This window comes from Rousettus aegyptiacus, unplaced genomic scaffold (genome assembly GCF_014176215.1).
Source record: "Rousettus aegyptiacus isolate mRouAeg1 unplaced genomic scaffold, mRouAeg1.p scaffold_m13_p_4, whole genome shotgun sequence".
Lineage (NCBI taxonomy): Eukaryota > Metazoa > Chordata > Mammalia > Chiroptera > Pteropodidae > Rousettus > Rousettus aegyptiacus.
The window spans coordinates 41,750,966-41,774,884 of NW_023416307.1; the positions used below are offsets into that span (position 1 = coordinate 41,750,966).

The 23,919-nt window shown below is 36.4% G+C and overlaps 1 protein-coding gene across 7 annotated transcripts in view; it reads left to right on the forward strand.

Moving 5' to 3' along the window:
* MAP3K13 (mitogen-activated protein kinase kinase kinase 13) overlaps positions 1 to 23,919 on the forward strand; it is a 137,839-nt gene that overhangs the window by 53,258 nt on the left and 60,662 nt on the right. The window contains exon 1 of one of the 7 annotated variants that reach the window (XM_016159718.2): positions 17 to 1,477. The exons of the other annotated variants lie outside the window; for them this stretch is intronic. The gene's annotated coding sequence lies outside the window, so the exon portion shown is untranslated. Of the gene's footprint in view, positions 1 to 16; positions 1,478 to 23,919 lie in introns of those variants that run through there. 7 annotated transcript variants of the gene reach the window in all.

Genomic DNA, 23,919 nt, shown 5'->3' on the forward strand with positions numbered 1-23,919 from the left:
AAGCCAGACACAAAAAGACAAATACTGCATGATTCCATTTATATGAAGTATCTAAAATAGCCAAACTCATAGAAGCAGAGAAAACAATAGTGGTTACCAGGGGCTGGGGAAGACGGAAATAGGGAGTTGTTATTCAATGGGTATAAAGTTTCAATTTTGCTAGATGAATAAGTTCTAAAGATATTTTGTAAACATAGTGCCTGTAGTTACCAATACAGTATTGTATTATGTACTTCAAAATTTGCTAAGAGGGTGGATCTCATGTTAAGTATTCTTACCACAAAAACCAAAACCAAAACCAAAAACAACAAAATACTCACAAAGAAACTCTGAGATGTGTGGGATATTATCATGATGGTATCACAGATGTTTGCGTATCTCCAAACTCATTAAATTGTACCCATTAAATATGTATAATTCTTTGTATATCAATTATACTTTAATAAAGCTGGTAAAGTTTATTTTAATTTTTAAAAATGTCGTGAGCCCTTTGAGTGAATTTAATACAGTTGTTTCTGCTATGAATCATAAACATCTTACTAAAATCAAAATTTGCTCCCAGATTCATTAAGACCTCTTTGGGAGCTATGTTTTAGTTGACTGTCAGAAGTTTAATAAACCAATGAGAAAATGTTCATCCTTATTTAAAGGCAGCAATGAATTACAATTCCTCACCCACTTTTGATGCATCACAAAGGTCAGCAAGATGATATTGTTCTACAAAACAATTACATTTGTGTAATATTTCTTATATATTTAAATTTCCTTAGTCATTCGGTTATTTCTCTACTGTTTTGCTTTGGCAAGTCTTGGTGTGCAGGACATACATGTCCACTGGTCACCAGTTTTAGAAACTATTTCCCTGGCTTTGATTTTTTTTTTTTCCATCTCCTCAGATCATGCACATTGCTTTCAGTAAGAAAAGGGTTAAAGAAAATACCTCTAATGAATAATAGATTGTCATTTATTCTGTATGCATTTTTGGTAGCATTGGTTCTACTGAAATTCTATTTTGATTCCCTTATTCGATAGCAATAGTGTTTTCATGACTATCGTAGCTTGACACTCGCTCGCTCTCTCTCCGCTCTTTTCCCCCACCTCAAGCTGCCAGTCTTAAGGCCGTGGCAGACGCCTGATTGGCGGACTCTGTTTATTCTGTGACCAGATTCCGTCTAAAAGGAGGCAGGCCACGACTGCCTGAAACCTATTGGCCAGAACTGCTCTGGACCCTCCCTTTCTTTTTCATGGCACACACTACGGAGAAGTCTGTGCGGAATCCTAAACCAGCCCAATTTACATCCATTCATGAATCTGTGACGTCAGCAAGCCTTCGGGCTCCTTTGCGGTGGGCTGGAGGATTATGTGGGTGGAATCCCCCTCCCCCTTATTTTTCTAATTCTGCAAAGCTTTTTAAATTAACCTTCCATCTTTTTAAAGCAAGAAAATGGAACGGCATGTGTAGGAATTCTTCATTGTTGTGAGTATTGCACTCTATTTTTTTTCTGTTTCCTCAGCATACATTTTACAAGGACAGATGGAGAATTTATTTGTGATTTGAGGTGATCGGAAAGCTGATATTATTGAAGGAGGCAAGGTGAGAGAGACGGAGACAGAGAGAAACCTGATACCCCGTTACAGTTAGGAGGCTCTGAAATTGACAGCTGGTTTTCCTTTGCTTGTCTGCCTGCTAGACGTGGACATTTTTCATTTACAGTTCTGCACGTTACCTCTGGATGCTGGCTTGGCTTTCCTTAAAGGGGGGATTCATTTCTCTGAGAGATGATGTGGATTGTATTAGAGGAAAAGCCCGGAACTGATACCAGAAAGGTGCTGGGGGAAGCCGGGCCAGCTAGAAGGAGCAGGTTCTATCCTGCTGAGCGCCTCTCTTCCTTTCTGCCGTCCGTTCTGTTTCTCACCCTTCACCTTGCCTTTGTTTCATAATTGTGTGACAGTCAATATCTTAAGATTGCAAGTTGGAGAAAATGAATACTCGTCCAACCATTTTTTCCCCAAAGCTGTGTTGTTTTTTTTTTTTTAATAGAAGCTGTAGTGGTGGTATTTATACATATTTGTAGCTTTTTATGTCATGTTACACCATTTATTTATAGTTTAAAAAACTTAAAGCCTGCACCAGAGGCAAAAGGGGAATTATCCTTTAATTCTGATTTTTAATATCCCCTAATGAAAACTGAGAAGTGATTTCTTAATATATTTCCTAATTATATTGTGTAGAAATACACACGAATATTTTGCTGATCCTGAAAATAATTTATTACATGGTGTTTGGGAAACATGGACAAGTTCTGGTATTTTCCATGTATTAAGTTGGTTTGATAGTTTGCGTGGAGTTTTAACAAAAAGTTTTTGTGATTGAATTTTTCTGGTGAAAATTTATTCTGGTGAAAATTGTGATAGAAAAGAAGAGGGATGTGACATTGTGACATATTCTGCCCCTGGGCAGCTCCTCAACCCAAATAATGTAATAGCATTTCCAACTGCCTTACTTTGAGCAATTTATATTCTAGTTGGCAGCATGTATCTGGTTGTTCTTTCCAGTGAGAGAGAAAGCAAAATGACTTATTTCTTGTTATCCAGCCTTGTCACATTCATTTTGTGCAATCAGTACTTAGTTTGGAAAATTTCATGTTTAATCTTTTCTCATGAAACAAGGCTTCTGAATTATGGCTCTAATGATATCTTTTGGATTTTCTTACTAATGAATCTTCTATCTGTCAAGTCATTACATTTCAACATTACCTGAGGATTTAGCATTTTCTTTTGTTTCTCATCTTGGCATCGCCCTCACTCATTTTGTGTTTCTGAGTGCATTTGAACTCACTGGAGTTATAGAAGGGAAAACTGCCTGATTCTAAACCAGATTGTCGTCCTATATTCAGACAACTGTGGTTTTGTATTTTGCTGTGTTTTATTTGCTGGGTTAAACAATAACACGGTTCCCTATATTTGTAAACATCTAGATTTACTTAAGGGTTTTTTTTGTGTGTGTTTATCTTCAGCAACTTTGTTGGAAGTAGCAATTTCAAAGTTGTTTTAAACTGTTGAGGTCTACTAGGTCACTGCCAGAACAAAAGACTGAATTCTTGGGATTTTTTAAATGTGTTTAATAATCAAATTCATCTTAAGAAATGTTCACTAGACTGTTTTTTATGTACATTTTGCCAAGAGAGAGCTTTGTTTCCATGAAAGAAACACAGTCTGCACTTCAGATTTAGTAAAGTAAAACTATCCCTTTAAGGCACAGAGTGCTTGTGGAACCTCCCTCTCTCCCCGCTTCTAGTGGCTGTATTCTAGATTATATTTATTTTCATGTATAGCGTACTTGTGGGGTGAAAAAAACAATAACTCTTAATTGTTTAATATCAAACAATAAAATCCTGTGTATCAGTGACTGTCAATAGATGGCTTTCTGTTTAAAAATTGAAGCTACTCCAGAAGTAGGAATTAATTTATTTAGTAAACAAAGTCAGTTAAGCCAGAGCCATGTCCTGGGGAATTGTCAAAAGAATGGTTCCTAAGGGCCAGAGGCCACATCCACTAGTATCTGAGGGAACAACCATACTTTGGATGGCAGAACCGGTCAGTTTGGTTTGCACTGTCTACCTACCCTCTCTCTATGTGCTACAGCTACGTTAATTGCTTGGAGAGTTCAAATGAATCAAGATAGCCAAGATGACCAATTCTGCCAGGTGCCAGCCTGACTCTTGGGATTTTAATTAAAATAAACAACATTCCCCAAGAACACTCTTTTACTTTAAGAAAAAATTTAAAGATATCTCACCCCTGCTCTGTGTTGGGTATTATTCCTTAAGGAAATGGGGGACAGAAAGATTTAAAAGATGCCATCTTTACACCTAAGGAATCTAGAAAGTAAGTTGCCATACTACATATAGTGTTGTGGTTCAGAAACTGGTTTGTGTAAATAGACTTTGAGATTAGAATTACCTAGGGAACTTCCTCTCTCTCTCTCTCTCTCTCTCTCTCTCTCTCTCTCTCTCTCTCTCTCTCTCTCCCCCCTCTTCAGTGGTTTTTAGTATGTTCATAGAATCAATTTTGGAACATGTTCATTGTTGTGAAAAGAAACCCCATTACACATTAGCAGTCACTCCTCATTTCCCCTCAAACCCCCAGCCCTCTATATATAGCTCTGCCTGTTCTGATTATTTCATCTAAATTAAATCATATGATATTTTTTTTGCAACTAGCTTCTTTTACTTAGCATGAGGTTTTCAAAGTTTACCTATGTTGTAGAATGTATCAGTATTTCGTTTCTTTTATTACCAAGGAATATTCCATTGTACAAATATACCACATTTTATTTATCCATTCATCAATTGATGGACATTTGAGTAGTTTCTACTTTTTAGCTCTTATGAATAATGCTGCTATGTAAATCTGTCAACAAGTTTTTGTGTGAACATGTTCTCATTTCTCTTGGTTATATACCTAGCAATGCAATTGCTGGATCATATGTTTAAATTTTTCAGGAAATGTCAAACAGTTTTCCAAAAGCAGCTGTACCATTTTACATTCCCAACAGCAATGTTTGAGGGTTTCCATTTCTCCACATCCTCATCAACACTTGTTATTATTTTTCTTTTTGATTAGAGCCATCATAGTGAGATTGAAGTAGTATTATCTTTGTGGCTTTCATATACATTTTCCTAATGGCTAATGATGTTGAGCATCTTATCAATATGTGCTTATTGTCTATCTGTATTTCTTCTTTGGAGAAATTTCTATTCAGATCTTTTTGCCTATTTAAAAAATTAGGTTATTTATCTTTGTATTATTGAGTTTAAGTGTCCTTTATATATTCTGGACACAAATTCTTAATCAAATATATGACTTGCAAATATTTCATTTCATTCTCTGGGTTGTCTTTTCACTTTCTTGATGTTGTTTGCAGCAACAATTTTTTATTTTGATGAAGTTCAATTTATCTGTTTTTTTTTTTTCTTTTATTGCTTGTGCTTTTGGTATCATATCTAAGAAGGCTTTGCATAACCCAAGTTATGAAGATTTACTACTCTGTTTTCTAAGAATTTTACAGTGTTAGCTCTTACATTTACGTCTGTGGTCCATTTTGAGTTCCTTCTTGTGCATGGGTTCAATTTCATTCTCTTGAAGGAAGATATTCAATTCCAGCAATATTTGTTGCAAAGACTGTTCTTTCCCCTTGTTGAATTGTCTTGGCATCACACCAGGGAACTTTAAAAAAAAAATAGTGATGCCATGCTTCTACTTCCAGAGATTCATAGTTCATTCATCTGTGATGGGGCCCAGACATCTGTATTTTTTAAAGCTCCCAGGTGATTCTAATGTGCAGCCAGGGTTGATAACAATTGGCATGTATAGATGGTTAATCTTAGAGAAGAAGAAGGACACTATTTCTGAATCAGGAGAGAGGATGAGTGAAGACATAGAATTCTGATAAGGAAAGGCAGGAAGAGAGGAAAATTAAGAAGATGCATACCAGAAACCGTGGATTTTCTTGCTAAGTAGGACTCAATTACTTTTAAAAAGTGAAGACATCATTGGAGGTTTAGTGAAATATGTTAAATTAAAGGAAGAGAATGAGTTAACATTTATTAATCACCTTCTACATACCTACAAATCTGCTAGGAGCTTTCACATACATTATTTCATTTAAAATATAATCCTCATGGTATGAAGTAGGTACTGTTATCCCCATTTTACAGATGAGAATACAGACTCAGAAATGTGGCTGACTCAGCCAAAGACACCAGGTAGTGCGCATTTATAACCAGTTTTCAAACCCAGCTCTAATTCTTAAGTTCATTCTCTCTCTTATATGTACCATGGATTTGGAGCATTGATTCCAGGAATTGTTATTGGTCCAGTCCAGCATGACTCTAAGATCCTCTCTAGCAATGCTCTGGCCTGGATGAAGAGTAAGATAAGTTGGATAGAGGGGGTAATATAGAGATACATGTTGGCATAGCAGGTGCAGTAGAAGATAAGAGGGTGGTGGCAAATGAACATTATCTTGTGATAGCTAATCATGGAGCCCACGCTGGTTATATTCTGTCTAGATGTAGCTGGCAGGAAAGATTCTAAGATAGAGGGCCAATATATTGGGCATGTGAGAATGATTGAAGGAAATAGTGGGGAGACCATGATGGAAAAGAGGGTATATTAAATAGAGTCGGCAGGACTAGAAGTGTTGGCATTCACTCAATCAACAAATATTTATTGAGTATTTACTCTGTGTTCTATGTACTGGGTACACAGCAGTGGAAAACACAGACAAAAATTTTTGCTCTCTTGGGTGCTTATTTTATTGGGGAAGACAAACAATAAATATGTATATTTTGTTTAGAGGGTGATAAATGTTAAGGAGAAAAGTAAAGGTGGGAGGAGAATAGAGAGTGCTGGGCGTGGGGTAAAGTCAAAGAGAGATTTTTTTCATTGTAGGCCTTTGTGCAGATACAGATTACTCAAAGAGACCAAGGAACCGTCAAATCAACGGGCTGGTGGTTGACCAAGCTAGGCACTTTGTATATGTAAAGAGAGTGTGTTCTAAGTACTAGAACTCAAAGTGCATATTTAGGATTAACTTTTTGTTTACCACTTTACGCCCAAAGCCTGGCACAGAGTAGACACTCCATAAACAGTTTTTATTGTGTGATACCATTTTTTCGTATTAGTGATTTTTTTCACTGGATGAAGGCCAAAGCAGAGATGGTGTTTGGGAGACTTTTTTCAACTACCCTATTAGGATAGATACTAATGTTGGTGGAGGTGTGTTTACGTGTGAGGGTGTCCTTCCATAAAGTCACTACTGAGAATCACTGCACAGTGAGTAATAGTTAATGAGGTGGGTGTGTCTAGTTCCCAGATGAATTGGGCAGAGGATCACCAGTGTAGGCAATACAGGAGGCACTTAAATTTCTTTTGTTTTTACACTTTAGCAGATTTCACATATACTACCTTGAAAAGAGGGTGAATTGAACCCTTTGTGTATAATAAAGTTTTAAATAATGAAATTCTATTATATAACCATTTACTCATCTTCTTTATCTAGAAAATTACTTACATTAAAAATGGATAAAATCAACACATCTCTTTACCTAATTGTAAGGCACAGTGATGCAATAGGAAAAGAATTAGACTAAGACTAAAAGGGCCTGTGTAGCAGTGTTAGGTCATCCTTGGCAAGACAATTCTCTCAGCTTTTTAAAATTTTTCCTCGTCTTTGGTTTCAACATATGAGAGAAATTACTTTTAGTGATCACAAATGTCCTTTCTAACACTAAAATGGTAGGATTCTTGGAACTGGTTATTACCAAAATCAAATAGGCAAGTGACAATTTCTAAGACAATCTGATTAAAATCTCCAGTTCTTTCATAGTACCTTCGTAGAAGTTTAATCCCCATGGGCTGCTGCTACTACTGAGAAAGAGGCACAAGGGTCAGAAGTGTTTCAGGTGGATATATCCAGGTGAGATGTAGAAAGGTTATATCACTTTCAGACTTGCCCAGGGACTTCTTCATAAGCAAGAAAGAGTCCTGATGAGATCTGACCTTGCCATCTTTAGACATGCCCATTATAAATGTCACCTGTTTTGGCCATTGTTCTTTGTAGTCAAGAGAGAGTTTTCATTAGACTAGTGATTTGGTGGTCTGGGCTAATAGAGGATGTGGCAATAGATAGACTAATAACCTCGGTTTGGTTGTGTGTTATAGCCTTTTTCTTGATGTGACTTTTATTAATTCTCTTAAGAAACAAAATTCATCGTATTGGCTTTTTCTATGCATCTCTTACCACCTTCTGTCATTTGCTAACTCAGGCTGAAGTGTGATGAAGGGTGAAAGACTGTAGTAAATAAGAAAATGACCCATTAAATATGTGAATGGTATAACCAGTCTCTGAAAAAATAAGATTTTGCTATTTTGTATGAGAGTTGCTAGCTTTTGAAAATTATTCTTTTCAGAACTCTTCAGATAAATTCCTTGATGGATTGGTGTTTTAACTTTGCAGATATTGTCAAAAAAATAAATTTTTGAAATTACAAAACAGAAAATCTCCTTTTAATTTTTATGTTCATCAGTCTGTAATTATTTTTATATCTGTTTTTTATTTGTATAATAGTCAAGCAGAGAAGGCTAATGCTAGTCCTAACATCTATGATAATTTCGTTTAATTCCATTTAGTAACAATACTTACATATGTAACAGTGTGCTAAAAACATCTTGCAAAAAGCAGTCATATATTGCAGGGCAATCCTAAGAAAATGTGTAGAAAATTGCAATTTTAATTGTTTAAAAAAATTGAGAAAAAACAACGTAGAACTTCCCACTGACAGATGGTAATTGTCTTCAGTGTGCTAATTTATACTGTGAATGCAAGGACTAGGGGTTATAGTAGAATTGAGCAGTACTGGGAGGGAATGTTAGTGAAATTTTAGATTCTGAGGTTGAAGGGCTTAGGAAATAGCCAAAGACAAAGGACTGGAGAAAAATGATAGAAAAAAAAAGGGTGGCAGAGCCGAGGGAGACCGTGGCTGAACTGATGGCTCATGGGGTCAGGCAGGTGGCAGACAGGGCAGCAGTTTCCACCTTAAACCAAAGAGAGAGGATCTGGGACCCAGACTGAAAAAAGACTCTTAGGGTCCTAAGAAGGGCTGTCACAGTAGCTATTACAAAAGAGGGCTCAATTTGCAAAATAAGCCTACTGAGGCTTTTTATTACCCCTGAGGCACTGTGCCTGCATTTCTAGTAGCTGGCCTGTCTGCCTTTAATGGGACACATTAGGCTATCTGCAGGCATGGATAATTGAGAATAGTGAGATCAAGCCCACCAAAATACAAAGCCATGATTGCTTTTTCCAGGGAAAATAATCTTTTGATTAAAGTGAGATTAAGCATTTTACTAATTACTCACCAATTATTTCCTCTCACATAACAAATTCAAATACATATGCACACTAAGAAACAGATGCAACATACCTTTGGTTATTTCTAGTCACTACTTTCTAGACCTAAATTACAGACCCATTTAAAACCTTTGCTAAACATAGAAACTCCTGGGAAATACCCACCTGATTTTGCAGCTGCTATGGTCAAGAGCCAATTTGAAAGGAAATTTTACTGCTTTGCCAGGTTCTCCCCTCGCCTCATCCTCCCCCTCCTATTTCTGGCCAATTTTGAACAGAACCCCTTCCATCTGTTTGTCTAATCAAAAATAACTGAACATTTGCTTTATACTGCTTGGGTTAATGATCAAAGCTAGGCCCTAATCTAATTCTTACGTATTCTCAGAGACCTGGAGAACAGAGTAGATTTCTTTCAGAAAGTAAAACAGTCACATAATCCTTTATGTTTTCTATAATGATCTTTTCTCCAATTAGGGCTTCTGCCATAACACGGAAATAGCGCTTACTCCCCATCACCTGCTCTCCTTTGATCAGAAGGTTATCTACAATGATAAGAATTTCCTTTAATTGAACTTTATGCTTTTGATACTGGCTTTTCTTAGAGTCAAACTGCTTTTGCCATAGATTGTTTTATAAATTGCTTTTGTCTTTTTCCTGCTATTTGAAAGGCCATGGAATAGTTTCGAAAACAAAGAACAACTAACCACCCAAATTCTAAAAGCCTTGTACCACGTCTAGAAAAAAGAGGAATGACCAAGAGAACCTCCTTATTAGTGCAGAGCATAAGGTCCCCTAGGGCAAGGCAAAGAGGGTTACTCCAAGGGCGTACCTATTCAGGTCAAAAAAGAAAATAATGTCTACTTGTGAAAATAGTTCACCAAGCTCATGGGTAGTATGAAACCGTAGTTATAATTTACCTGAAATGCATATGGTTTGTACCCCAAAATATCTTTACTCTGGAGAATAGCTGTGCGCTGGAATTGCCTGCATGCTGGACCTGAAGTTGCAGGGTGAGGAAACTCTAGTCTCCAGGCTCCATATTCCAACAGAAATACCCTCCGGTTTATTCCTGGGTGGTCTCAGCTGAGGAGTTGCCAAAGTCCCGGAAACTGAGCTTTAGGGCCTTGTTTTTTGACGTATTCTTTCACTGCTGTATATTATCACAGGAAACTGAAAAGTGAAAAAAAAAAAAGTGTTTCTTTGACACTTCTTACCAGATTCTTCAGATTCTCCTATTTTTGTATGTAATTCATAAAATGTAGTTTGTGAAAAACTATATGAATGATAGATTCTTTTATTGAGTGTGCCTAAATAATGAGAGAAAAAAGATTTTTATCTCTATTTCTGTTTCTCTGTCAACCCATCCATATTGGCCTTCCCCCACCAGCCATGACTAGATCTAACCATCCCGGCTAGCTAAACTGCCTCCACAAAAACTGGCCTCATTGTGAGGATTTCTTTTAATGAGCTGTAAATTGATTATTTTTTCCCACCATTCCACCAAAAAAAAATGTGTTGGCAGTTTAAAAACACTAATCTTGCAAAGAGACTTAGCCATGAACCAGCTTATGCAATGGTTCCCAAAGTGTGGGCCAAGGACCAGGAGCATCAGCATCACCTGGGAACTTGGTCGAAATGCAGATTCTCAGGCTGCAATCCAGAAATGCTGGGTGTGCGGCCCAGGCATGTATGTTTTAACCAGCTGACTAGGTTATCCTGATGCATACTAAAAGTTTGAGAATATTTTATTTATAGCAGAGCTTTTCAGACTTTTAATGTGCACAGGAATTACCTGAGGATTTTGTTAAAAGCCAGCTTCTGATTCACTTAGTCTGGGGTGATTTTTGTCAACATGTCTAATTAGCTCCGAGGTGTGATGCTAATGCTGCTGGTCCTTGGACCACACTTTACAAGTAGCAAAGATCTGAAGAATTGACAGGAACCCCTCCAAGAACTACTGCAATAAGTAGGTTCTATCAAAATTATAACTATCTCAGTAGTTCCTAAAGGAGGAAAAAGTTTTGTGCATAAACGTATTAATCATAGCATTGTTTTAATAGAAAGAAAAAGAAATAGCCTAACTCTTCAATGTTAGGGAAATACAGTTGATACCCATTATTTGCAGATTTTGTATTTGTGAATTCACCTACTCGCTAAAATTTTTTTAACCCTAAAAGCAATATTTGCAATAGATAAAATCAATACTTTTATGGTAACTTGTAGACATGTGCAGAGCAATGAAAAATTCGAGTTTCATAAAGTACACATTCCCAGATGAGATGGAACAAGGTAACTCTCATATTGTAAACAAATGTCTTTCTGGAAGTCAATTTAGTGCTCTGCATTTTACATTTTTGTGCTTTTTGTTGGCAATTTCTCCATTGTTTTTTTTTTCTTAAACCAAGTCTAATGCTGAAATGCTGCCTAGTATTTCTATGCTACCTAGTATTTCTATGTGATTTGCTGTACAGAGAAAATATGCTTTATTTAGGCATGAGTTATTGTGCTGTTGGCTGTGAGTTTAATGTTAATGAATTATTAAGTAAATGCATATTAAATAAAATATCTTTAAACAGAAGCACACATAAAACAAGAAAATGTATTGATCAGTTGACAAAAATGATTTGACCAGGAAATTGTTTTTCTTTTAGGAGCTGTGGTTCAGTATTCACTATTTCAGTGTTCACGGTAACTTTATAGAACATAACTTTCACAAATGAAAAGAATTAACTATAGTTAATAGCCAATTGATAGAATATATGCTGCTATTTCAAAATGATGATGATGAAATCCAAGCAATCATATGAAAAATATGTGTGATGTAGTGGTTAAAAGAAAAGAAACATAAGACAAAGTTTCGAGCATAATAAAGTTATGTTTAAAATTTTTTCAAATAAAAAATTGAAGGAAGTACACAAAAATTTTTTGAGTTTGAGTGGTAGAATTATCTTTTTCTTTTTCAAATGTTCATAATATTGTTGTATTGCTTTTATAATGTTATACTTTAAAATTGGTCTCACTATTTCCCTCAGAGATCTGAGGTAGTAGGAGGGACAACTTTTCCACCTCCTTAGGTGGCAGAAGCCGTACATTCTGGTTAAGCAATTGACCTTATACTCTGTGTTAAACCAAATAAAAATTGTTTCCAGTTATACCGTGTATATCCAAGAGAAATCCATAATCACGAACCTCTAGCAAAGGTAAACTAGGTACTTGATAGATACCACTGGAACCATGTTTTACGAGTAATTTGTCTTGCCTAATCATAGCTTTTCTAATTGCTCTACATTTTCCCACTCTTTAACATGGTTAAGAGAACTTGGACTCTAAAAGCAGGCAGATGGGAGCTGAGTCCTGGCATTTTCTCTTATTAACTATTTATGCCTTGTGTAAGTTATTTAACATCTCTAAGTGTCCCACATGTATTTAATAGGGATAATTCTAGAAACTTGGAAGGGTTAAATGGAAGTATGAGCCCAGTGCTTACCCTGAATAAATCACAGTTGCTAATAGATGTTAGCTTCATTCCCTTTGTTGATTGTTTGGTACGTTAAAAAGGCTGTCAGTCAATACCTGGGGAAATAAAAGAGAGAAGAAGAAGAAGAAAAAAAAAGTAAAATAATATTGTTGTCCACAAACGTTTCCAGTCAACTTGAAGAGATTGATACATACACTATAATATATCATAATAGGAAAGTGGTTCTCAAACGTTTTGGTCTCACAGCCAAAAAAATTACTGAGGACTCCAAAAGACTTTTGTTTCATGTAAATAGTATCTTCTATATTTACCATAGTAGAAATTAAAACTGAGAAAAATTTTAAATATTTTATTTTTTCACAAAACTATTGCTGGTAAAGATAAATAACGTTTTAATGAAAACTATAGTTCCCAAACCTCAAAATTTTTTGTGTGAGGAAAATGGTATTAGAAGAGATTTTTTCGAGTCTCTTTAGTGTCTGACTTAACAGATTAGATGATAACTGGACTCTCATCTCTGCTTCTGCTTTCAATCTGTTGTAATAGCAAATGTCATATAGTAGCCACTGGAAAATTCTGCCATGTACTTGTGAGAAAGTGTGAGTGAAAAAAAAAAGTCTTATTACGGAAAATAGTTCTGACGTCACAGACCCCCTAAAAGGTCTCAGGGCTCTATCTCCAGGAGTGCCCAAAGCACACTATGAGCACCACTGCTTTTGTTGGGCGTGTGAAGAAGGAGCCAGAATCATTGCTAACATTTATATTGTACTTACTTTCTGCCAGAAACTCTTCATAGTGCTTTATGTATTTAAACTTCACAACTCTATAAGTAGGTGCTATTGGTATTGTCCCTAATTTCCAGATGAAAGCAAAGCGCTAAGAGCATAAATTCCTCAAAGTGGAAGGAGCCAGCATTCAGTTTCAGATAGTCTGGCTCCAGGGTCCAGACTTCTTTCTGCCACTGTACTGCTTCCCTACCAGGAAAATGAATAAAATTTCATAGAGAAAACAACATTTTTCATAAGGAATATGCAGGAATGGGAGTTCTCATAGATCATCTTGAGAGAACACTTCATTGTTACTAAATACAGAGTAGGATTTTATTTTTGTGAATATTTTCAGCCTTCAGCTTTACCTAAATGTTTCTTTTAAATCACTTCATATTCAGATTTTTTTCCTTCTCCCAATACCATCAAGAGCACTATCCTACACACCCAGTCTGTCCAAGGTTCTTGCCAATAGTGCCAGCTACTGCAGTTTCAAGGCGAATAAACAGGATTTTTCCCCATTCTTTGTGTGTGTGTGTATTTGATGAAATATAGATAACAAAATTTACAATTTTAACCACTTTTAAGGGCACACTTCAGTGGTGTTATCTACATTTGTATTGTTGTCCGACTGTCACCACCATCCATCTTCAAAACTTTTTCATGTTCCTAAACTGAACTGCTGCACCCATTAAAGAATAACTCCCCATTCCCCCTCCCCCAGTCCCTAGCAATTAACATTCTACTTTCTGTCTCTATGAGTTCGACTACTCCAGCCACTTCATTTTAGTGGAATCATACAGTATTTGTCCTTTTGCAACTGGCTTATTTCACTTAGCAGAATGTCTTCAAGTTTCATCCACGTTGTAGCATGTGACAGAATCTCCTTCCTTTTTAAGGCTAAATGATAAAGTCAAGGTTTTGTTTGTTAAGAATAAATTATAAATTGGTAGTTACAAAATAGTCACAGGGATGTAAAGTGCAACATAGGAAATATAATCAGTAATATAAAAACTGTACAGTGCCTGGTGGATACTAGACTAATCGGGAGGATCACTACATAAATTTTATAAATGTCTGACCGTTGTGCTGTTCATCTGAAACTAATATAAAATAATATTGAACGTCAATATTACTGTAATCAAAAAATAAAGATAACTAAAAAAATCATAAATATAAGACCTTAAGAAATATCAGTTAATAAAAAAGAAAAAGAATGTAAAATACTATGGAATTTAAAGAAAGTAACATAAACCTATAATGTGTTATTTCTATGCCTTATTACAAAGCTACTATTTTCATCATTTTTTCCTAAAACTCGTAATGTTGCACGAGTAAGAAAAATTCGGGAGGAGATTAATCTATTTCCCATTTGCCTTGAGAATACTTGCCGGTGGTGCTTGAGGCTGTAGAGTTTACCCTGAGATAATTCATGGGTTACTGTCCTAACCTTACCACCAAAGTTTGCCTTGAAATATCTCGCTCTTATTATTATTATGTTCACATTATTCTAGTATATCGATAATCTTTGGAAACAAATGACATCATTCTATTTATAGCATTTTGGTTTCAGTAGTGGGATTTCCATTTACAAAATATAGTAATTCTCGATCACTGAAAAAATCAAGTCCTAGAAAATGTAGCCTTCCTACACGTGATGTTAATATCGTTCTTTGAACAGTTAGTTGTTAGCCCAAGATTCATTTGATGAATTCGATTTATGTATACGTTTCTGTTACATTAGGATTAGAGACAAGTTCTGTTTAGAAATAACACCAAGACCAATTTTCTTACTTTATTTTCACATTGAAAACCAGTCAGATTTGCTTCAGCCTCAAAGAGCGTGTTTATATAAAATTCAAATAATGCTGGCAGCGAGCTGCTGTTTTTTTCTAAATGGGAAATGGATTTAAAAAAAAAAAAAGAATCGTTGGGCAATAACTAGAACCCATTAGGTATAATGTAGCCAATTCTCATGATTCTGGCCTTCATTTCCCTTTCTCATGCTTTTTTCTGCTCCCATTCTCTTTTCTCCATCACAGAGAAAGTAAAGCGAAACCCTCTTTCATCTCTTCTAGGAATGGACATTTTATGGAACTGTTCACAAAAAGCAGATGGGCTGAATATTTCACTTTGATTCTATGAAATAAATGCCTAAAGAAACTGAAGTACATTCTATTTGAGCATAACCTGTGCTTTTTTTGTGAGGAAGGAGGTGGGGTGGGCGCTGTAGGTCAGTGTCCTTGAGAAGGATTTGTATAGGAAAGTTTCTATTATCCTGGGACCATGCAGAGAAGTCAGCTTTCAGAATTTGTTCTTGAATGACCACCATATGCCGGGTGCCGTGCTATGCACTGGGACGATGTGGTGGTGAACAACCTAGTCGTGGCACAGCCCTCACAGAACTATGCACTAGTAGAGAAGATATTTAAAGAGCAATTGTAATACAGTGATATGTGCTTTTAGGGGAAGGGGGCGGTAAAGGGGGTGAGGAGTACACACAGCTAGAGGGAAACCTAAGTGGAGCATCTAATCCAGGCTTGACGGATCCAGGAAGACTTCCCAAAGAAAGTGATAATAGATATGAACCCTAAAGAACAAGCAAGATCTGGGTGGAAAGAGGGATACAGAATGTGTGGTGTGCAAAAAGGACTGCATATGCTAAATTCCAGAGGTGAGAGAGAGAGAGCAGTGAATTCAGAGAAATAAAAAGAGTCTGGTTGGTGAATTGCATGCAGGGCTGTAGCAAACATGAGGTGAGAGAAGCAAATCATGCGAAGAGGATTGGACTTTATCTTAGGAGCAGGAGATTTTACAAAATTGAGTTGTATGTTCAGAATTACATGCTATGAAAAGCACTCTGGCTCTGGAGAGAGTATAATAGGACGGAGAGACTAGAGACAAGGATAAAATTAGGAGATTGTTAAAATAATCTAGGCAAAGATGATGATGATTAGTACTAGAAAGGGTTATTTTGATGGAGAGAAGTGCACAAATTAAAGAGATATGCAGAATGTTAAAGGATACTTTTTAAAGGGTAAAATAATTTATACACACAAAATGGTTGTGTCAAAGATTTTTTTTAACTCATTAATTAATGAGGAAATCAGTAAGTTGTTATAAGAAGAATTAAAAGAACACACATATATGTAGGCAATAGGGAATGCTGAAATGAATGTGCGATTAGCAAAACTGGTCAATATCCACAGAGCATTAATAATCATTTGCATTCCTCCAGGTACAATTCATTTGTATTTCTATGAGCAAGCTGCATTACTGTATGTGTGCTCTAATTTTTAGAGTTGTAAACAATCTCAAAAACAAGGAAAACCCCTCATAAACTGGGCATAGTGCCCTAGGCAAGGATACTCAGTAATCTTTTTTTGCCTGTTTCAGTCTTTGATGACAACTTTCTCTGACAAGAAAATATCCACAGGATGTGGTGATGGTGAGCAGGGAGAAAAAGAGAGAACAGTTAACTGTGACCTTTCCTTCAAGGAGTTTGAGGGAGCACTCAGCCAAGATTTTGCGGATGAAACAGGAGCATACAATAGGAAAGTTTTAGAGGGAAGGGACAATGAGAGATGGGGTCAGGGAAGAGGATGGACAGAGACGTACAGGATCAAGACTATAAACCAGAGATGCTTATATCTTGGGAAGTAACAAAGGAGAACAGAAATGTGATGCAAGGGGAATTACCTGGCTGCAAGGTTTGAAGAATTATTCCCAGTAGTCCTCTGATCTACAGTGTCAGTGTTAGAACTTTTCATTTATTCTATGTCCTCTGGGCATGCTTGTTCCTACATACCTGCTTGCTTAGAGTGAAAGCCTAAAGAATGATGTTAAGAATGTAGAAGGTGATTTTGATTTAACTAAACTGATTTAATGAAAATAAACTTTGAGGATGGAGAACCATGTCTTGTGTATCCATCCCTGGGATGCCTAGCATAACATCCAGTAACTATTTCATAAATGTATAGAATAAAAGACTAACATATTAGAATATGGCCTGAAAGAGTTCAAAGGCTTACCCCCATTTTATATAGCTACATAAGTAGGGATTCTAGGATTCATACCAAATTTTTCTGATTCTAAAGCTCATGTCACTAAGATGAGTGAGTTAAATTACAGCATCTCATAGAATTTTTAGCCTACCAATCATTAGGAAAGATGAAAACGTATTTCATTATTTTTTAAATTTCTCATGTTTCCAGTAACTAAATATAACCGCAAATTTTATATATACTTATTCTAAGGAGAGGTAACTTTCTAAAAGGACCTAGTTTAAAATCAGATAGACCTAACAAGCCATTTGCTAACTGTGTAAAGTTGGACAAATTATTTAACCTCTCTGAGCCTCAGTTTTCTCATCTATAAAATGATGACAATATTGACCTCCATGAAAATATGACGATTAACTGAGAAAAATATATAAAAAGTTTAAGCGTAACAGATGCTACTGATATTGGCATTTTTATTCTTCTGAGGCTTAAAGCTTTTGCATGCTTACTTTATACCAAAATCTGCCTTTATTTGAACATGGCTATATTTAGCACATAGTTTTTTTTGCTTAATTCTTGATCAATCTAAATGTAATTTTTTCAATATAATTTCTGTAACAAGATCTTTACCTCTTGATATGTTTGTCACTTATTGCAAATACTTTGCTTTTCTCTCTCTTTCCAGTATACTAAGCTTTACCATTACATGTTTCTAGAATCACATTGCTGAATTACAACTTAAATTGCATTAGGTTTGTTATAGTGTTTTTGGTCTCTTTTGTTAATTCTCAGATGGAACAGGCATTTCTAATTCAACACCTATTTCTCATTTAGCTTTTCAAAATGCCATTACAATTCAAGATTGTTGTCATTGGTTTCCTTTTAAAAGGTGCTTCTTGAAAGTCCTAACAATATTATATCCCTCTGCCATTTCCTGAATATATGCAAACATACCAAAATCATAAACAGATAGCTATATCCTGTCAGATCTCTGTGGCACAAGCATTTAGGGGAGTTGAAGTGATATAACACAAAATTGGTCAGTTCCTCATTGTTGAGGAAAGGGAATGTTACTAAAACTGTGGAAAGCCTCAACTTTCCTCAGAGAAACATCAATAATACCTGCTCAGCTCACCTGATATGGCTATTATGAGGCTCAAATGTGATTGAAATATATGGAATTACTTTGGAAACCCAAATATATAAATGTAAGATAGCACAGTGATTATTATGATTTGTACTCTCTTGATATATATCCCTAAGATCACAGGCCAGTGGAGCAAACCACTGTAGGAAGTATCTGTATGCCCCCAAACTAATGAGAGCCGATTGTGGTATTTTTCTCCCCTTAGTCTTTCTGACTGGCAATCAGAAGGCTTTATGTGATGAAACCCTATATGCTCACTTTGGAGTGACTGAAGGCATTTAGGCCTTTTCATTGCTAGGTGTTGTGTTTGCAGAGTTATTGACACCACCTAGCAACCTGGCCCAAGACAAACAGTCCTATTAGCTACCCAGTGACTAGCTATACCTGTCATTGCTCTGTTAATGTAACAGCAAACATTTACTCTACCTAAAAGATGGCGTTCTCCTCCCCGCCTTGTACTGTTCAATTAATTTTTTTCCCTACTTATTTTATGGTCTCCAGAACTGATCTGTAAGATGAGAGAATCTTACAATTGAAAGTCATGGGAGAGGTTATTTGGTTCAATCCTCTTTTCCAAAGCAAGAGTCTTATAATTTCTCTGATAGATTGCGCATTTCCAGTGATGGGAAAGCTCATCAGTTTTGAGATATCTTTTTTTATTGCTGATTTGTTTGATTCCTTATAGTCATGGGATTTTTTTAATCACTAAAAAGGACCTTTGAGACCATCCTAGTCCAATTCTTTCAGCTTGCAGATGAGAAAATTGAGACCCAGAGAGGTTAGGTGACTTGCCCAAGGCCAAACGACTAATTTATGACACAGCTGGGATTCCTGACTCCTGGTAGCTTATTTCCAAATCATTAAACTGCAAAATTACTGCAGTCAGAAATGCTGAATAGTATTACATGCTATTATGAAGTATATAAATGCTTTAGCATATAGCATATTTTAGTATAGCAAATATATACATTGTATTATAGATAAACTTATTTTAATTTTGATGGAGAAAATCTAAATCTTTTTTTAAATTATGTAAAAATATCTCCTTAAAGCTTCATGAAAAACTCTCTCCTTTAAACGACCTTTTTTCTTTGTTTTCATTTTTAGTTGGGGGGAGGGAGAGAAGTCATCAGTCTAATTCTTATATATCGGAAGTCATATGGCCAAAAAAGACTCAAAAACACATTTTTCTGCCTGACATGAGTGTTGTGGAGTGGACTGGAGCCAGGGGCTTTTTAATATTCCTGCCAGGCGTTGATCCCAGGTCTGGCGGTGGCAATGTGGATGGGACAGGAGTCGAGCCTGCCCATATGCCAGGGGATTTTGAAAGGTCGCCTGGCCTCTCCCTTCCTTCTGGAAGGACTGTACTTAGAGGGAATCTATAGTCTTTCTGTCTTGTGAAATTACTCACTGGGAGCTGTAGGGTCACCCCTATGGGATGTAACACTGATGGGCTGTGATGGGAAAAGATGATAGACTCTGAGAGGGTTTTGAGGTATATGGACAGACAGGAGTGTGGGGAGCATTGGAAATGATGTGGTGTAAAGAGCTGACAAACAGTGTTCTCTGTTCTGAGAATAACCAATGGCTTTAGAAAGAGGACCTAGCAGCAACTTTGAGCCTGTGATCCAATTGGCTAGCTTTAATATCTTTTCAGTTATAGATGTAAAAATATTTATTTCAGCTACATCATCAGGAAAGACATTTTCTCTCTAACGGTCACACTTTTGGCTTCATATCCTTGTAAAGAAAGATGACCAGACTTGTTCCCCAAAATCAGAAAACTTAATCTATTGTTTATTTTTCCACTGTACATTTTACCTCTATTATAAACACATATCATGGCCTGACATCATTTGTGTTTATCACTCTCTCCCCTATTAGACTTGAGTTCCAAAGAGCAGGGAGCTTTTTTAAATTTTGAGATATGTAAGTCATGCCAAAAGATAAAGGGATGCCATCTTTATACTTTTATATCCCCATATGGCTTCTAAGAAGCTTTGTACAGCACCTGGCATACAGCAGGCACTCAGGAAAGGTTTGTCGAATTGCAGCACTGACCTCCTTCTTATACAATCATCCTTCTTGTGCAATTATCCTTTCTATCCCTTTCAGATTATGTGGAATCAGAATCTTTCTCTGGAGGCCTAAACTCTCAGGGTCAATGCAAATATTCTCTGACATTCGGAAATAGTAGCTGCTCTGAAGCCCTTTGGAACAGTGGTGCCCACGTTAGACAGTCCTAATTGTTGGTGGTGATTGGAACTCAAAAGCAGTGAAGTGTTCTATTCAGAAGACTTAAGTTTTAAATAAAGGAATGAAACAAAATAAAGATATAAATAGCTAATGGGAATATAGATGTAGCCTTAAATGATAGAATTATTTTGTTATCTGTGTTCACTGTTGCACTTTTTTACCATTACTGATTTTTTGAGGCGACCCAAAAACTGATTCTTAGAAGGGTTTTGCAGATAGGAACACTCCTGGGCTGGGGAAAGGATTGGAGGAGATTCTTCATGTGTATATGGGTGTGTGGTATGGGGGAGGGTAAAAAGCTTGGTGGTAGATTTAGGAGAGTTGTGAAAGAGATAAAGGAAAATAATAAAATAGCCCTTGAGAAAAGAATGATGCTAATCACCAAGCTAAGGATAAAGTGAGTCCACACAATTTATAACTCTCCTTATGTGAGTATAATATTTATGTGAAACTTTCTATTTGTCTCCCCAACAATATGTAGCCCTTTGTTCTGGTTTCAGTTTAGCTACTTCCTTATTCCGTTTCCAACTGCCTTGTCTTTTTACTTTATGTGAAACCCTATCTTGTTACCTCCTCACTGCAGTTCCCTGGTTGGCACCTATTCTGGATTTCCTGCCTTGATTAGTGATCACATCTAGTCATCTCCACTGGGAAAGTCTCTTACCATCACAGTCAGCTACTATATCCTATCAATGCTGTCTTTTAAATATCTCTCAGGTTGTTTGCATTCTCTCCACTGTAGCTTTTTCCCATCCTCCATCCATCCATCTTCTACCCTTACACAGAATCATCTTTCAAATCTAATCTGGTTACTTCCCTTCACTTTGCCATACGTCTCTGCTTATAGGAAAAAAAAAAAATCATCTAATCTATCTTTCCAGCCCTATCTTTTACATCTCTTATCACCTCCTACCAGCCCTGCTGACATGTCCCCCTCTTCCCAAATAACCACACTATTTCTTTCATATCTCTATGTATTTGTGCAAGGTCTTCCTCTGACTGATATTCTTTATACCCCTTCCCTATTCATCCTGGAAAGCAGTTTCCTCTTCTTTGTACTTCAGAAAGGTATACTCACCTCCCCTAGAGAGCGCCTCATACTCGTAGTAATTATTTATTTGTATGTTTCTCCTCTAACAGATTGTGAAATCCTACAGAGCAGGGGTACACTGTCCTGTTCATCTTTGCATTATCCTTATTGCCCGACACAGAGCCAGCACCCTAGGTGACTAATGAAGCATTTGTTGAATCTGTGAATGAGCTGAATAGGAAATATCTGATAAACAACCACCTTTCTCACAGAAATGGGAATTTTTAGGTGTAGTCTTGTGATTTCTGTAACAATTCTGATGAGTGCCTTTCTCAGATGGTTGTGGTGAGAACTGATGTGAGAATGTCTGTAAAAGTCCTTGAATACCTTAGATGTGTCAGGTCTAAGGTTTAGGTATTTAAGCAGCATACCAAAAATAAAAAACAAAACAAAACAGTTGTTTTAGCACTTCTACCTTGTATTCGTTTTCTAAAAATGATCTAAGATGCCCTTTTAGGTTAATGTAAGACCTCGAAAAGTATCCTAACGGTAAGTTTTTCTTTCAACTTGTAATTTTCTGATTATTTTTATAAATTCAATTCTCTGCACTATTTTTCTTTTTTAAATATGTTTGTGCCATCTTTACCATGGTTCCATTTGGAGGAAATAGTCCACCGCAGCCAAGCCCTTAGCTTGAAGTAAGAGGCAGAGGAGAGTAATCATCCACTAGCGCGCTGTTTTGAGCTGTGCAAGTTTGTACAAGCACATGCATGCAAAATCACGTAGCTTTCTGCTAGGTTAACTTCTCAGTTTATATTCTATGATAGTAATGTCACTTTTTTACTTTCAAAACATTAAAAATACAGTAAGCAGCTCTGAACCTATTGTTCTCTCCCACTTCAGAACTCTTTTTTTTTTTTTCTCCAGAGTATCTCAAATCCTAAATTCCCCTCTAATTACTAATATTTAAAGTGTGAGGATTTTCTAAAATTTCCTGAATTCAGAAATTTGTTATGGGGTTTGCAGGAAATTGAGGGTGAGAGTGCCTGAGAGTTCCTTTTGAAAATCTGATAGGACTGACTATACCCTTCTGCTGGAGCAGTCCCTTGTCTGGACTCGGAGATGCCCTGTTCTTCAGTCCCTTCTATGGATGGCTGCACTGATAGATAGATTCTCCTAGGGGAGCTTAGTGGATCAGCCCTCCATCCATTATCGTGTAGCAGGATTATAATTTACAGCCCAGATGGTGACTAACTACCCCACCACTCCCTATTTACTTCAGTAAAGCAGGAGAGGTATTAACTATTAAATTGCTTCCCTCTTTTTAAAATAATTGATGCTATTTGCAAAGGTCTCTGTATAAAAATACTTAGAAAAAAGTTACTTGAAAAAAGTTGTTTCATCAGAATGTGAAGAACATTATGCATTATAATAAAAAATAAACAACCACATGGTTAGGCTTATTTTTCTTGGCCCACCTCTGTGTGGAAATGAGGTTTTGAGGCACAAATGCTAGTCAGATGAATAAATTTTCATAGGGTGTCAGTTCTTTCCTCTTCTTGGTTGATTGTTAAAGCGTATGGATTGACCTCTTACATGAAAATCCAGAATATTTGCATACCGGGTTCTTGCCAATAAAACCTATAATTCTTAGCTACTCAATATGTTTAGAAGTTTATAATGGTCAGGGAAGACTTCCTGAAGGAGACGTAGTCCATGCCCTCTTGGATTAAATCAGACTTCGAAGAGCTGCTTACTAGGAATCTCTTACTGTAAGTATTACTTTTCTGGAATACTTGGGAATCTTACCCTGTATGGAGAGGTACTCTAAAATCTCGCCTGGGAAAGATGTTACTGTATTTGTCATGAGGGTATTGTTGAGGCTGTCTTATTTTGTGCAGATAAGCAGAAGAAAGGTCCCTTAGGCTTTAGTATAAAAACTGCTTCTTCTAGACAATTGTTATGTTTTTATCTGACATGAATAATTAACTGTGTCTTTCTCTTTAATTTGATCCACAGAAAATTCTGGCCCAAATTTATGAACCATCTGTAATAGTTAACATACAAATTATTTTTGTCTACTGCATTTTTTTTTTCTTTTTGGCCTTTTATTCTTATTTTCCCTTCAGTGTGCATTTCTGTCAACAGCCTCAAGAACTTTTAGGGCGAAGTCCATGTGTCTGTCTCTTAACATGTATTTATTTATTAAAAGCAAGTCAAGAAATCGAGCTTGTTATATTCAGTCTCAAATAAAACCATTATGTTATCAGTTTTGAACTTTAGCATGTAGCTGTGTTTTTGAACTCTTAAGATCTTTAACAGC